This window comes from Solanum dulcamara, chromosome 3 (genome assembly GCF_947179165.1).
Source record: "Solanum dulcamara chromosome 3, daSolDulc1.2, whole genome shotgun sequence".
NCBI lineage: Eukaryota > Viridiplantae > Streptophyta > Magnoliopsida > Solanales > Solanaceae > Solanum > Solanum dulcamara.
The window spans coordinates 33864922-33882028 of record NC_077239.1 but is presented as its reverse complement, the minus strand read 5'-3'; the positions used below and the strand labels follow the sequence as shown (position 1 = coordinate 33882028).

General features: G+C 39.6%; 1 pseudogene; it reads right to left on the bottom strand.

The window, feature by feature from the left end:
* Nucleotides 1-4498, bottom strand: part of LOC129883539 (exocyst complex component EXO70B1-like) — a 34795-nt pseudogene extending 30297 nt beyond the window's left edge.
* Nucleotides 4499-17107: the final 12609 nt, after the last annotated feature.

The window sequence follows — 17107 nt, the reverse complement described above, 5'->3', positions numbered from 1 at the left end:
GTACTCAAATAGCTTAGGTAAGTAAAACTTCTAAGTTAGAGGCGTACGTAAGCAAATCAAGTCCTACGGCTCATCGCATGGCCTTCAACTTCCTCCGACTTCTCTTGACCTTATTTTCAATCTTCCCTACTGTGGGGTGTCACACTCTCCCTCCTTGGAGTTGTTTAGTAGCATCGTAACTTAGGCGGCTTACATGATAGCTTCTAAGTAACTGTAGGAACCTTTTGAGTTCAAGAATGTGGGGTGTAACATCCTTCCCCCCTTTAGAACATTCGTCCCCGAATGTTGAATAAAACTTCTCTTAAGACTTTATGCCGATTATAGGGAGGTTTCCTTCTACTATGATAACATACATTTTCATCTAAATAATTAATATACCAGTTCTAAGAGTTGGGGTTACCTGTAGATGTCGAGAACAGGTACGGATATTTGTTTTTCATGTCCTCTTCATCTTCCCAGGTCATTTCTTCCCGATTCCTATTTCGCCACAACACCTTGACAGAAGCTACATCCTTAGTCCGCAATCTTCTGATTTGCCGATCCAGGATGGCGATATATTGCTCTTCATAGGCTAACTCCTCTGTGACCTGGATATCGTCTACGGGATGTACCCGGGATGGATCACCCACATATTTACGAAGCATTGACACATGAAAGACTGGATGTATGGCTTCTAGATCCGTTGGTAAGTTTAGTTCGTACGCCACTTTGCCTATTCGGCGAAGAATCAGGTAAGGGCCAATATATCTCGGACTCAGCTTCCCTTTCTTGCCGAACCTCATTACCCCTTTCATGAGCGATACTTTTAAGAACACCCAATCACCTACTTGAAATTCCAAGGGTCGACGTCGATTATCTGCATATAATTTTTGTCGACTCTGGGCTGCTAATAATCTTTCCCGAATAAGCTTTATTTTATCTACCGCCTGTTGGACCATGTCTGGGCCTATTAGTTGTGTTTCGCCAACCTCAAACCATCAGATAGGCGACCTACACTTCCTGCCGTATAAAGCCTTATACAGCGCCATCTGGATGCTAGAGTGATAACTGTTATTGTAGGCAAACTCAATAAATGGTACATGATCATCCCAGCTACCTTTGAAGTCAATTATGCAGGCCCGCAACATATCCTCTAACGTTTGAATTGTATGCTCCGCTTGCCCATCAGTTTGAGGATGAAATGCTGTACTAAGGCTTACCTGTGTCCCCAAGCCTTCCTGGAATGACTTCCAAAAGTGGGCTGTGAACTGAGCTCCTCTGTCTGAAATAATAGATGTGGGAACTCCATGAAGTCATACTATTTCCTTAATGTACAATTTCGCATAGTCCTCGGCTGAGTAAGTGGTCCGGACTGGAAGGAAGTGGGCTTATTTTGTCAGCCTATCCATGATAACCCATATGGAATCCTTCTTTCAAAGAGTCCGAGGCAAACCTGTAATGAAGTCCATATTAATCGCTTCCCATTTTCAAGTTGGAATCTCCATCTCCTGTAATAGCCCACCCGGTTTCTGATGTTCAACTTTAACTTGTTGGCAGTTTGGGCATTGGGCTACGAACTCTGCTATATCCCTTTCCATACCGTCCCACCAATACATACATCTGAGGTCGTGATACATCTTGGTTGACCCCGAATGAATAGAATAGCGAGCGTAATGTGCCTCTCCCAATACTTGCTGTCGTAGTCCTGCAACCTCCGGTACACAGACTCTGCCTTGGTATCGTAATACCCTACCGGCCGTAAGGTCAAATGGAATCTTTTCCTTTTGGAGAGTTTCATCTCTATACTTCGCTAGAACAGGGTCCTGGTATTGACATCGTTTTACTTCCTCCATGATGGAGGATTCAGCAATTCCTCGAACAGAAACCCCGTCATCACCCGAATCAACTAAGCGGACTCCAAGACTGGCAAGCTGGCAGATCTCACGGATCATTTCCTTCCATCCCGTTCGTACCTCTGCTAAGCTACCCATTGATTTACGGTTGAGCGCATCCGCCACCACATTCGCTTTCCTAGGGTGGTATAAGATGTCGACATCATAATCTTTCAGCAATTCCAGCCACCTTCTCTACCGTAAGTTCAATTCCTTCTGTTTGAAGATATACTGGAGGCTTTTGTGATCTGTATAGATATCCACATGTACACCATATAAATAGTGCCTCCATATTTTCAAGGCATGAATCACTGCTGCTAATTCCAAGTTATGAGTTGGATAATTCTTTTCATGTTTCTTGAGCTGCAGGGAGGCATAAGCTATAACTTTACCCTGTTGCATCAACACACATCTAAGTCCAATATCGGAAGCATCACAATAAATAACAAGACCATTGGGTCCTTCTGGAAGGGTTAGAACAGAAACCGTAGTCAATTTTTCTTTTAACAACTGAAAGCTCTGTTCACAAACATCAGTCCACTGGAACTTAGCCGCCTTTTGAGTCAGCCTTGTTAAAGGCGCTGAAATGGAAGCAAACCCTTCTACGAACCTTCTATAATATCCTGCTAACCCTAAAAAGCTACGTACCTCCGTAGGAGTTGTAGGTCTTAGCCATGCCTTCACGACCTCAATCTTCTACGTATCTATGCGAATACCATCGATCCCAATAATATGCCCCAAAAAAGCCACTGAAGTTAACCAAAATTCACATTTAGAAAATTTAGCGTATAATTTCTGGTGTTGGAGTATTCCTAGTACTTCCCGCAAATGATCTGCATGTTCCTTTTCTGATCGTGAATAGACCAAAATATCATCAATAAATACGATCACGAACAAATCTAGAAATGGTTTGAACACTCGGTTCATCACGTCCATAAACACCGCTGGAGCATTTGTCAACCCAAAAGATATCACTTTGAACTCATAATGTCCGTATCGGGTTCTGAATGCGGTCTTTGGGATTTCCGCTTCTCTTACTCGTACCTGATGGTAGCCTGACCGCAGGTCTATCTTCGAAAAGTATTTAGCACCCTGCAACTGGTCAAACAAATCATCAATCCTGGGGAGGGGATATCTATTCTTAATTGTTACCTTGTTCAGCTGCCTATAGTCAATGCACATTCGTAGCGATCCATCTTTCTTTTTAACAAATAATATCGGTGCTCCCCATGGGGATGATTGGGCCTAATGAAGCCTTTTTCCAGCAAGTCCTTCAGTTGCTCCTTTAGCTCCTTTAATTCTGCGGGTGCCATTCTATATGGGGGAATAGAAATAGGCTGAGTATCTGGTGGCATGTCAATCGTGAACTCTATCTCCTGTTTGGGAGGAAGACCTGAAAGTTCATCTGGAAACACATCCGGATATTCATTAACCACGGGTACCGACTGAAGAGTTGGCACCTCTACTTCCAGATCGTGCACGCGGACTAAATGATAAATACACCCCTTCCTGATCATTTTCCTTGCCTTAAGGTATGAAATAAACTTACCCTTCAGCGATGCCATATTTCCTGCCCACTCAACAATTGATTCACCCAGAAACTGGAACCGAACTACTTTATTTCTACAGTCTACGTTGGCACGACAAGAAGCTAACCAATCCATACCCATAATAACATCAAATTCCACCATATCCAATTCTATCAAATCAGCCAAGGTACGATGACTATATACATTAACTGGGCAATTTCTATATACTTGTTTCACCACAAGAGAGTCTCCTACTGGTGTAGCCACCTCAAATGCTTCTATTAATTCAGGCTTAATCCCAATTCTATTAGCAACAAAAGGAGATATATATGATAAAGTAGAGTCGGGATCCATTAAAGCATATACGTCTCGAGCGAAGATTGATAATTTACCTATGACTACATTTGGCGACGCTTCCTGATCTTGTCTACTAGCCAAAGCATATATACGATTAGAAGGGTCGCCAGAACTAGAAGCTCCACCACGACCTCTACCACGGCCTGCCGGTATCTGCATACCCCACCCCATCGGGCGCATAGCCACATAAGAAGAAGAACCTGCAACCGACCCAATTGGCTGAGCCATACCACCTAGAGTACTTTTAAACAGACATTCCCTCGCAATATGGCCTTGGCAGCCACAAGAAAAACAGGCACCTGTACTTCAGCGACATTCCCCAAAATGAAGTCTATTACAATGGGGACACTGTGGTACTAGTGGTCTTGACTGTCGAGAACTCTAGTCCACCTGTGTACCTGAAGCTCTAGAGCTTTGACCAGGCCCCAAATATCTGGTGCTCTCAACTCTTCCACCTAGAAACTGTGGAGGTACACTCCGAGCTGGCTGGGAGGGATACCTACCAGATTGCTGGAATCGCCCGCTACAAAATTCTACTGGATAACCAGCTGACCTAGCCCATTTTGGCTGACTTCTATCAAAACTTTTGTCGGGCTGTCGCCTTCTATGTCGCTCTTCTACCCCTTAGGCATAGGCTTGCACCCAGGAAATATCCATGCCTGGCTGAGAAGCCATAGCCATGCAGCTATCAACCAAATAAAGGTCCAAGCCCATAATGTACTGATGCACCCTGTCTGCCATATCTGCTACAATTGTGGGGGCATGCCTCGCCAATGAGTCAAACTCGAGGCTATAGTCGCGAATACTCCTGCCGTTCTGCTTTAACTGCAAAAATTTATCAACCCTGGCTTATTTCATTTCTTAAGGCAGGAAGTGTCTAAGAAAGGCTTTTGCAAATTCATCCCATTCAGCTGGAGGAGCACCCTCTTCCCTCGATAACTCCTAAGACTCGTGCCAATTAGCGGCCACATCACGCAGCCGATAGGAGGCGAATTCCACCGACTCAGTCTCTGAGGCCCTAATGATTCGCAGTGTACGCTGCATCTGTCTAGTAAACTCCTGTGGGTCCTCTACAGGTCTCGATCCATGAAATTCTTGGGGATTGCAGGCTAGGAAGTCACGAACCCTCAAGCTATCTTGTCTATTTGCATCATCTAGGCCATGCCTCCGGGCCTATCCTGCCATCAGTCCAGTCAGCAACTGCACTGCCTCTCGCATAGCTCTGTCTTCTGCCCCCTGCTGTGGGACTGGAGAGCCCTGTACTAGAGGTTCAGGATCTGCAGCTGCTGCTGCCCTAAACTCCTCTGAGGGTGGCAGCGTAGTAGAGCTCGCCGACTGAAGTACAATCCTCGGCATAGACTAGGCATGGGCCCTGGTAATTCTTGGGGTCTGACTAGTTTCCCCAGCTGCTAACTTGCCCTTCTGGATAGTAGTTGCTTTCCGTGGAGGCATCACTACAAACATAAAGGTAGGTTAGTGAAGGATCATCTTAAAACATAACTCTATCGCACGATCTATGATAAGAAAGAAAGTAACATCCTAAATGTCCTATAGCCTCCTGTTTATAGATGTGGTGCACAACACACCAATAAACAAGCCTCTACTAAATACGGTCTGTGGACACTCTAAGGAAGAACTGCTCTGATACCACTTCTGTCACGACCTAACCCCGTAGGCCGTGATGGGTGCCCCAAACCGAGCATACATGTGTACCCCTGCTAACTATACCTAACTTGCCTCCTGTTTATACCCCAAATTCATCAACATGTAAGAAACATACAAGCCGACAAGGCTGTATTAACGTATAGGGTCATTCCATACTACATACATACGTGAGCTGACAAGGCCGCCACAATATAGGGAATGCCCCAAATCCTAAGCCATATCAGTACAGTTGTACACATTATATATACAACTCATGTACCACTGATATACAACTCATATACAGATCATACACAACTCATATACACATACAACCCACATACGTATACCACCCACATATGTATACAACCCACCTAAGCATCCACAGACCTCTAAGAGTAAGAAAACTGTAACATAAGGTGGGACAGGGCTTCCGCCTTACCCATGAACAAAACAAATATGTACAATAAGGTGTAGTACCCAAAACTCAGGCTCCAGCACAATGGAGCACTTTCGAACCGCTGATTAGGACTCCTACGCTGGCGGATCCCCAAACTGTGTACCTATACCTGCGGGCATAAACGCGGCCCCCCCGGAGAAGGAGGTCAGTACGACATATGTACTGAGTATGTAAAACATAATATAACATAACCGAAACCATATCTGAAACGGCGAAGCAGGGGATAACATATCATATGAGAAACCTGTACCTTGTGAGTCATAAAAACATGCATGTTCAAATTATATCATATAGATGGCCCTATTAGGGGTCCGGTGGATACATCTGTAATATCATCACAACCCCGTGCCATTATCATCTTATTACCATACATCGTTATATAAATATATACACATGTATCTCGGCCCTCTAGTGAGGGACTCGAGGAATAAGGCAGTGAACTGCGCACGAGAACATACCCCGGCCCGGGACTCGGTGAATGATGTGTCACTGTATACACGAGTAGAGTAATGAGCAACTATATGCAATTTAAATCATTATCGAAGACTCGACCGTAGAAGCAAATTAAACTATCGTCTGAGAATTAGGGTTATAATGTAATCACCTTAATTGTCCTCTAAATGCCATTAGGGCTATACTAGTTAGTGTCTCGGGGTCCTTAGACACGTACTAAGGTAATGTTAACCGCTTAAGGACTCCAGAATACATGTTTTCATATAGTCCTTACAACTAGGAGCCCGTATATTCATTAAGTCCTTAGTATAGATAAGGTTCAAGGAAAGTAGCTTAACTGTTATAAAAGTTTATTACCCAGAAGTGAATAAGAGACACTTAGGAATGGAATTACTTCAGAGATCGCATCATTGTTTACTTACCTCTACGACATGCCAAAAGAAGAGAAAGAATAGGCTTTACATACCTCTTATGGATTCCGCGTAATCATGTCCACGTCGTTGTCCTCGAAACCTATTTAACACGGAAGTAAGGCAAGTATTAAAAACCTTAGACTTTTCAGCAACTTAGACTACCTACGAGTATTCATCGAGCTCGTTCCCTCGCTCGCATCCTCGACTAGTTCCTTAAACAGTTAAGAAGTTAACGAAAATCGGACAGCACCTCCCCTATAACGTGCCCTATCCGGATCCACAACCATGTCCTTAGAACCTGCAGCTAACCAACAATACAACTAGCAGCCCATACATATACATATTACGACAACATTACACAATATAAACCCTCAACAATTCACTCGAAACTAAGATACCAAAACTAGAGTTTTTAATCTTTCTTTTGCGAATTCTTTAATTGCAAAGTGGAGGGTCATGTGGCTGCATCCAACATCCCCCCACGCCCTTAGAAACACACATTCCATCACCCTAACAACTCACCACACGACCAGCAGTCACACACCACAAGCGCGAGGCATTATTCAATTACAATTAACTATAGCGATTCCAATTTCGCTTATTTCGAACGCCGAACTTTTGAAGCCTTTTCCCCAACTTCCAGAAGCTCCTAAGGTGTATAATACACCCTAATTTAACATCATAAACTTCAGATTAGAGGGGAAGAACTTACCTTTCCCGAAATTGGCTAAAACTAGCCGAAATTGTGCCTCGAAACTTCTTCAACGTGCTGAAATTGAGCGGGCTGCTTGTGGTACTTCCTCGCTGCCCCAAATTGAATTTTTAGGTTATAAAACACCAATATACAACTTAGGGACACGTCAATTAATTAATTTGCGGAACAAAACTCGGAAGCTTACCCAAAAAGGGGCAAATCCGTAGCCCTCTCCCTTGCCCCTTTTCACGTTTTCTCTCCCTTTTTCCTTCCAAATTTCACTTGAAACGCTGGAGTTTTAGTTCCCTGAACGTCTTTAAACACATATATACGTATCCACATACTTAAGATACATAATATATAATTAATTCACGGAAGAAAGTTGAGAAACTCACCTTTAATCTTCAAGAACCAAGGCTGCCTCTCTTTTCTCTCTTTTTACGTTTTTTTTCTAAGTTTAGCTACTGTTTTGGATAAATGAACAACTGAAGTATTACATATACATATATATATGAGGTGACACGTGTCAGCCCCTAAGGGTGACACGTGTCAGGCCCTCATTGGGCTACCTCAACCATGCGGCCAATGGGGTGCTGCCACGTGGCAGCGGGGTCCACCTCCCCCAAGCAGGTGGGTCACCTACTTGACCCCAAGTAGGTGGGTCACCTGCTTGCTTAGGGCTGCCACGTGTCACCCTCCTATTGGCTGCCCCGCGAAATTTTTTTCTCTTCCTCGTGGGTTCGTAATCTCGTCTTAGTTTAAGAGTCTATGTCATTCATGCTATGAAAGCTTGGTATGTACTCAAATATCTTAGGTAAGTAAAACTTCTAAGTTAGAGGTGTACGTAAGCAAATCAAGTCCTACGACTCATCGCTTGGCCTCCAACTTCCTCCGACTTCTCTTGACCTTATTTCCAATCTTCCCTACTGTGGGGTGTCACACTCTCCCTCCTTGGAGTTGTTTAGTAGCGTCGTAACTTAGGCGGCTTACATGATAGCTTCTAAGTAACTGTAGAAACCTTTCGAGTTCAAGAATATGGGGTGTAACATGGGGTATACCTTTGAGATGTCGGCAGCATAGTGAAAGAGAGAAGTGGAGCAAGACAAAGATATGGCCAATATAAAGACTCAAATGGATTTTCTAACTAAACATCTACTATCTGATGGGGCTAAAAAAGTAAAGGAAGTTGAGACTGCAAGCCACTTTGATGATCCAGATTTTTATTATGATGAAAAGGTGAAGATTTTGAACAATTAGGGGGGTTTCCGGACTTACAACGCTAGAAACCAAGGTTGAAACATCCAAAGATATATGTACTATGACCGAGCAGCAAACCGTGATTAAGGGAACTAGAAAAATAAGGACAATGCTAAAAATGATCGAAGTGGTGTATATGCACCTCTAATATATAGAGAAACTGCAGCAAGTGGAACAGATAAGTCCAGGTTGGAAGATATACTATCTAAGCTATTACAAAAAGTGGAATCTACCAAGTCAGGAGTGAGGGAAATAAAAGGTGATATGTTTAATATGAGCCAACTGGTATATTTAGACTCCACGTCCATTTAGCAGTTAGAGCAGCAAATGGGGCAACTATCAGCCGCATTAAACCAGAGAAAGAATAGTACCCTGCCAAGTGACATAATTCAGAACCCAAGGAAAGATGAGGAGTGTATGGCAATAATGACAAGGAGCAGAAAGATGCTTATGGGGCCAACACCTGCAAGTATTAAGTAGGAAGAAGATGTAGAATCCAAATCTGATGAGCATGCAAAAAATATGGGAAATGATGTTGTTCTCTCTAATGATGATGACGAGGGGGAAGATCAGGTAGTAGAGAAAGATTTGAACAAAAAAATGAAGGGTAAGGAGAAAGCGGAGACAGAGGTGGTGCAACTATTGCCACAAATTCCTAAACCACCTCCTCCTTTCCCTCAAAGGTTAAAGAAAAAAATAAGGATAGAAACTTTCTAAAATTCATTCACTATTGAAAGATTTTTCCGTAAACACTCCTTTAGTAGAAGCATTAGATAAAATGCTATGTTACACAAAATTCATGAAGGATCTGGTTACAAAGAAGCGTACAATCACTTTTGACATAGTAGATAACCTATACCCTTGTAGTTTTATTATTATAAGGTCGATGGTTGAGAAGAAAGAGGATCCAGGGCATTCACTAGTCCATGCACGATTGTTTCATTTAATTTCTCAAGAGCTTTGTGTGATTTGGGAGCTAGCATAAATATCATGCCTTTAGAAATTTACAGACAGTTGGGGTTGGGAGCCCCCAAATTGAGTTCAGTGAGGTTGTTAATGGTTGATCAATCAGTGAAAAGGCCAGTGGGGATCTTAGGTGATGTACAGGTAAGGGTTAACCATTTTATTTATCTTGCAGATTTTGTGATCCTAGATTGTTAGGTGGATTTCGAGGTTCCTATAATCTTGGGAAGGCCATTTTTGGCCACAAGTAGAGCTTTAGTGGACATGGAAAGTAGTGAACTAACTTTCAGGCTGAATAACAAATAGGTAAAATTCAATGTGTGCAAATTCATGTAGCAGCCTAACGATATGACTGTAGTATTTGTGATAGATATAGCCAATAATGTGGTTATTGAGACCTCTTTTGAAGAGATGTTCACGGTTGAAATATTAGCGATGGTGATCATAAACTTCAAAGGAAACAGTTTAAAAGAGCATGATAATACAATGAATGCTTTAAGAGGTCTAGGATCACATCCCTATGCTCTTAAAAAGCTAGACCTTGATCTGAAAAATAGACCAACTCCCCCTAATAAACCATTTATTGAAGAGCCGCCTATACTTAAAATTAAAGAATTGCCGAGCCATTTAAGATATGTACTTTTGGGTAAAAAGAATACTTTCCTGGTAATCATTGCTGTAGATTTAAAGGAGCAACAAGTTAGAAAATTTGTTAAGGTCCTGCACAGATATAAGATTGTGATCAAATAGACCATTTTTGATATCATAGGCACACCTCCTGACATCTATACTCTTAAAATTTTATTGGAGGAGGATTGGATGCTTAGCATTTAGCACAAAGAAGACTGAATCCACCTATGCAATAGGTGGTGAAAATAGAGATTATCAAATAACTTGATGCAAGTGTAGTATACCTAATTTTGGATAGTAGCTAGGTCAGTCCGGTGTAGTGTCCCCCAAAAGGAGGTATGATAGTGGTTGCTAACGATAAGAATGAGCTTATTCAATTAAGGCCAGTCACCGGGTGGCGAGTCTGTATGGACTATAGAAAACTCAACAAATGGACATTAAAAGACCATTTCTCAATGCCTTTCATGGACCAGATGTTGTATAGATTAGCTAGTAAAGGGTGTTATTGCTTTCTTAATGGATACTCTAGTTACAACCAAATCTCTATAGCAATTGTCTTCAAGCAAAACTACCATTACATGTCCTTATAGTACTTTTACGTTTAAGTGCATGTTATTTGGATTATGTAATGCACCAGCTAAATTCTAGAGATGAATAGTATCAATCTTTTCAGATTTGGTTGAGGACACTCTAGAGGTATTTATAGATGATTTCTCTTTGGTAGGAGATTGTTTTGATGAATGTTTTTTGAATCTTAGCAGGGCACTTCAATGATCGAAAGAGGAAAACCTGGTGCTAAGCTAAGAAAAATGTCATATCATGGTTAAAGAAGGCATAGTGTTTGGCCACAAGATATTTGAAAAGGGTCTTGAGGTGGGTAAGGAAAAAATTAAGGTTATTGAAAACTTACCTCCACCTATCTTAGTGAAAGGCATCAAAAGGTTTTAAAGACACATGGGGTTTACCGGTCTTTCATCAAGGATTTTTCTAAAATTGCACACCCTTTGTGTAAGATGTTAGAAGAGGAGATGAAGTTTCACTTTGATGAGGCATACAGGAAAGCCTTTGAATTTCTAAAAGAGAAGCTCATTTAAGCGCCAATGATTGTTGCTCCAGATTGGTCTAAACCATTTGAAATAAAATGTGATGCTAGTGGTGTATCTTTGGCAGTTGTGCTAGGAAAAAAGCGTAAAAAGATCTTCTAGCTAATCTATTACATGAACAAAGCATTGAATACTGCACAAAAAAACTATACTGTAATTGAGCAGGAGCTACTAGCAGTGGTGTATGGCTTTGAGAAATTTAGGGCGTACTTATTGTGTACGGAACTAATAGTGTATACTGGCCATGAAGCACTAAGATACTTAATGGCGAAGAAAGATGCAAAGCCAATATTGATCAGATGGGTTCTTTTGCTATAGGAGTTTGACTTTCAAGTCAAGGAATGGAAAGGGTGTGAGAATCAAGTAGCCGATCATTTGTCGATCTTAGAGGCTGAGAAAAGAGATGGGGATGGGCTGGAGATTAATGACTCTTTCCCAGATGAGTAGGTATTAGCTACTGCTGTTGATCTTATTTCCTAGGATGCTGACTTTGTTAATTACCCTATTAGCAACATGATGCTTGAAGACCTGATGTTCCAATAGAGAATGAAGTTTCTACATGATAGTAATAAATACTATTGGGATAAGCCATACTTGTTCAGGTTGTGTGCTGATAATTTGATCAGGTGTTGTGTGCTTAAAACCAAAATGTTGAGTATACTAGAGGTATGTCATTCTTCTCATATTTGAGGACACCATGGTGGAGCCTGGACTATGCAAAAATGTACTTTAATGTTGTTATTACTGGACCACTATTCATTAGCATGCATTTGATCTAGTTAAAGGGTATGACAAGTGTCAGAGACAAGGAGCAATATCAAGACAACGTAAGATCCCTATGACTCCGATTTTAGAGGTGGAGATTTTTGATGTCTGGTGCATCAACTTTATGGATCCATTTGTTAGTTCTTTCGGACAGAAGTATATCCTAGTGGCTGTTGATTATGTATCCAAATGGGTGGAACAAGTGGAACTAGCCAACAATGAATGTAATAGTGTTGTAGGATTTCTGAAAAAGAACAATTTCTCTAGGTTTGGTACACCTAGGACTATCATTAGTGCTGGGGGATCTCAGTTTTCCAGCTAGGTTTTCAAGACTTTTCTAACCAAGTACAGGGTGAGACAGTATAAAGTGTCTACTCCTTATCATCCGTAGACTAGTGGGCAAGTTGAAGTGTCAAATAGGGATATTAAAGAAATATTAGCAAAGTCTGTAAATGCCAACATGACTAACTGGGCAGGAAAACTTAATGACAGATTATGGGCATACCAGAAAGCTTTCAAAACACCCATTGATATATCCCCATACCAGTAAGTGTTTGGAAAGGCATGTCATTTGCCTATGGAGTTAGAGCATACGGTACTATGGTTTCTTAAAAAGTTGAATCTGAGTTGGAGTGATGCTGCAAACATGCGATTGGAACAGATAAATGAGAGGGATGAATTTTGTCTAAAGGCATACGAGCGCTCTTCTCTCTACAATAAAAAGATGATGATATTCCATGATCGATAAATCCAAAAAAGAGAATTCAGTCCGAGGGATTTGGTACTATTGTTCAATTTATGGCTTTGGTTATTCCATTACAAACTAAGGTCTAAATGGTCTAGCAGCGTTAGAACTGGAAAATGAGAAAGGGGAGTGTTTCAAAGTTAATGTTCAATGGTTAAAGAAATACATTGCCACTCCATAGGAGGTAAAGGTAACATAGTTGGTTTACCTTGATGAAGTTTGAGTAATCAAGGAACCTAAATCGTGCCACGATGTTAAATCAGATGCTATTTGGTAGGAAACCCAAATTTTTTGTACATATTTAATGTTGTATAGTGTGTATGTTGGGTTAATATATTTGAAAAGTGGGCTAAGTTTGCAGGTGCAAAAGAAGTCTAGAAATTGGGCTCGCGAAAATTTGACAGCGAGTCTGAAGGGCCGTCGGGCTTCTAAAGGACCGTTAGATTCTCCATTATATTAGCCTCCAAAGACGAGCTGCTAGTTAAAAATTATAGTAGAACTAGTGGATTGTCTCACATATGAAAGGTAGTTAGCCCCACCATCAAACCATAGTCGCCTAAAAGAGTAAAAGTCTGAGCTGACTCTAAGAAATTTATAATTATGACTACCGTTACATACATGATGAGTTGTCACATGTACTGTCACACCAATTAAGTTATTCTAACCCTAATCTTCTACCCGAACCGTCCCCTTTATTTAAAACCTGGTCAATTAAAGTACACCATACCCACTACCTAACTCACGCCGTTTTTAGAAAAATCCTAAATATTTCAAAGCACCAAATAACTCAATCCCATAAATCCTCATAATCGAACCCGATCAATCTCAAATCCAACATCATATTAGAAACACCCACTCTAAATCCTTTCTCCCTAATTCGATAACCAGGTCCAAATTTCTAACCCTTATACACAGCAGTCTCACCCTAAAGACCCATTCCCAAAACCCCACTATCTATGCATAGTTGAAGTGTGTGAAGACCATGTGCGCGATTTCTTTGTTATAGTTTTGTCAACTTCAATGTATATACATTAATTCACACTCCTTTCAGTTGTATGTAAATAGTTTTAGACAGCTGAAAGTTTTGAGTATCCTCTTATCACTTGTTTGGCAGTTATGGTTTATAAATTTGAGTAGGAAGATTATATTATGTGAATTGGATTGAGTTAGGTCGTTGGGCCTATTAGTGTTGATGCCTGCATATGGTTTAGGGAAATTGTGTGACATTGTGTTGTGGGTAGTCTGCAATAACCTTGAAAATTAATTGGGCTGATTGAATTTACACCTTGTAAATAGGGTAAAGTCGGAGTAGCCTTGCATTTTGTCAGTTATGGGTGTTGATTTGAGTAGGATGAAACTTATAAATGGTTGGTTTGATTGGATGGAAGTTGATAGTCTATATAAATATGAAAATTAAATATGTCAAAAAGATTTTTGTTTATTTGATTAAGTAATGGTTCCCAATGATAGATAGAGTAATGACATTCTTAAGGGAAATTGTTACCTTTGTAAGTAGATATTTTTCGTGCATAGAGGAAGTGTGAGTACCCTTTAATGCCATTGCATTATGATTTTAAATGATAGATCGAGTGACGATATTCTTAAGGAATATTGTCATGTTTGTAATTATGTGTTTGTAGGACATAGAGAAAGTCTTAGTACCCAGTAGTGTTGTCGATAATATGACTATAGGGTGTTGTCTGAGTACCTCAAACGGTGACTAAAGCTTCTGATGATGCATGCGATGCCCCATCACACATGTGACGACCCATTGTGTGGATCGTCAACATGAATTAGATTTAAATGATGTCACTATTAAGCAGTGATGATGAATCTGATTGCCCATCACATATATGACAGAACATCATATTGATCGTCAATATTGGTCTAATTAACAAGAACACTACTTATCAATTATGATGAACCTGACAAATCGTGACATGTGGGATGGCCCATCAGATTAACCGTCATAACTTTCTTCATTAAAAGGATTCATTGGTTAGCATGAAGATGGATATGACATTCCATTAGACCACTGACACCCCATCATTTACACCATCAAATATTTGGTACCTTCAATGTTAAGTAATGACGGCAGAACTAATGGTCGTCTTACATGTGACGTTCTATCATTCTGGTCTTCGCATGTTCCTAACACCTAGAATTTTGCAATCCTTTCATTGGTTTATGTAACATTCCTAAAAACATTATATATGATGTTCCAATTTTCGATGAAAATGATATTGCTTCTATATTTTAAGCATAACATTTAATAGGGTAGTCCACATTAGGTGATTCAATTTTTTGAATAACCCGATCATTATTTTCTACAACTTTTGTGCAGAACATATTTTATCTTTCAGAGGTTAAATAGGTCAAATAAATTAATTGTTGCAAGACATGGGGCTGTAACGAAATGGAGTGTTTGTAGAAGAAAAATTATATCTCACTGTAGAATGCTCCAAATTACTTGATTCTTGAAGGACCTGAAAGCAGACTTCTAGAGAAACAATTCATATTAAGACATCAAATCCTAATGAAGAAGTTATCTATTTCAAACATAGCTCTAAAAAAGGGTATTTCATTAAAAAAAGTTCATCTCACCAACCATGGAAAGATCTAGATCCATTTGACATCACTCATGATATCAATAGACCTCCATTTGACATCACATATGACATCACAATCCTTCATTAAATTTTTAGATTTTTCTTTATAATTATTTTAATTATTATTAGATTCATCCTTCACACCTATGAATACCCTCCTTATTTAGTCATTTTGTTCATTAAGTTTTTTCAAGTAACTCTTTTCTCTATACACACCTTTACTCATTCTCAAAATATAGTTTTAGTTCCTAGTAGTGTAGAAATACTATTCTGGTGATTCATATACTCTGGGTAGTACACAAAATGCTCTGGCGAGGAGAAAATGCTAGGATTCAATAGTGTTTATTAAGTCCTTCGATTTTGAATAACGCTTTGGATTTCAGGTATGTAAGGTTTTAATGAGAGTATTCCTTCCACTCTCATGCCTAAAGAATTTTTATTATATGATAAATTATATTTATTTTCTTTAAGCTTTACTCTAAGGTGCGGGGGTATTGATTCATGGATCCTTTTATTCATGAAGCCCAAATGAATTATCAAAGTATTCTATTTAATTCAAGTATGAAACTATATGGGTTTTCATATTATGATTTCAAATGCATAGATTATTAAGTATTTGAAGTTTAATTACGTATCTTATATTAGCGTATGTAAGGCTTCAATGAGAGTATTCCTTCCATTCTCATGCCTAAAGTATTTTGATTATATGATAAATTATGTTTATTTTCTTTAAGCTTTACCTTAAGTTATGTGGAAGTTTATCCATGGATTCTTCCACCCATATAGTTGTCCAAAACTCTTTCAACTAAATCTCTTGATTTGTAGTAAGATTTTCCTATGGGTAATTCTTATTTCTACTTAATAGCATGAATCATGGTTAAACTAATAATTATTGGTCTATTTTGATGCAAAATAATTTCTAATGTATGAATTGATGGTTTGCAAGTAATTTCTCTATTTAGCTCTTTAAAGGTTCTTTAAATTCATGGTGGGTTGTTTAATGCATGATTTTTAATTGATGGATTCTAAAGTATTTATGCCTAATTTCCTTTATATTCATGTTTGAAAGTTGAAATGATTTGAATCCACCTAGTTTTACTATGTTTTCAATGAAGTTTGACTTAAAACCTTTTACTCCAAATGAATGTTTATGAAAGCAACATTTATGATGAAAAAGTAGTCTTATAAAATAAAAGAATGATGAAATGCTATGAATGATGGATTCTTTATGCTATAAGGATAATTCTTGCATATTTAAATCACCAAATATTTTAATGAGCTATTCTACCGAATATAATATTTTAAATTCTCAAGCTATATGCTATGACTATTTTGAAGTATTAAACTATTCCGTTGGGATTGACTTTGCACTGAATGGGTCATTGAGGTAGGATTCAGTAAGAGAATTCTAGTACCAATCCTTTGTCTCATTAACTATGTGCCAACATAAGAGCCCTTGTAGGCTTAGGCTAATGGATCCATGAAAACCCTTAAAGTTAAAGTTAAAGAAATGAATAAAGTTGATGGAGTTCTACCCGACAAGTAGTCTCCCCGGCCAATGTAGGGGGTTAATGTTGGATTTCATATAATAGCTCACATGTTCTTAAATGTCGATTA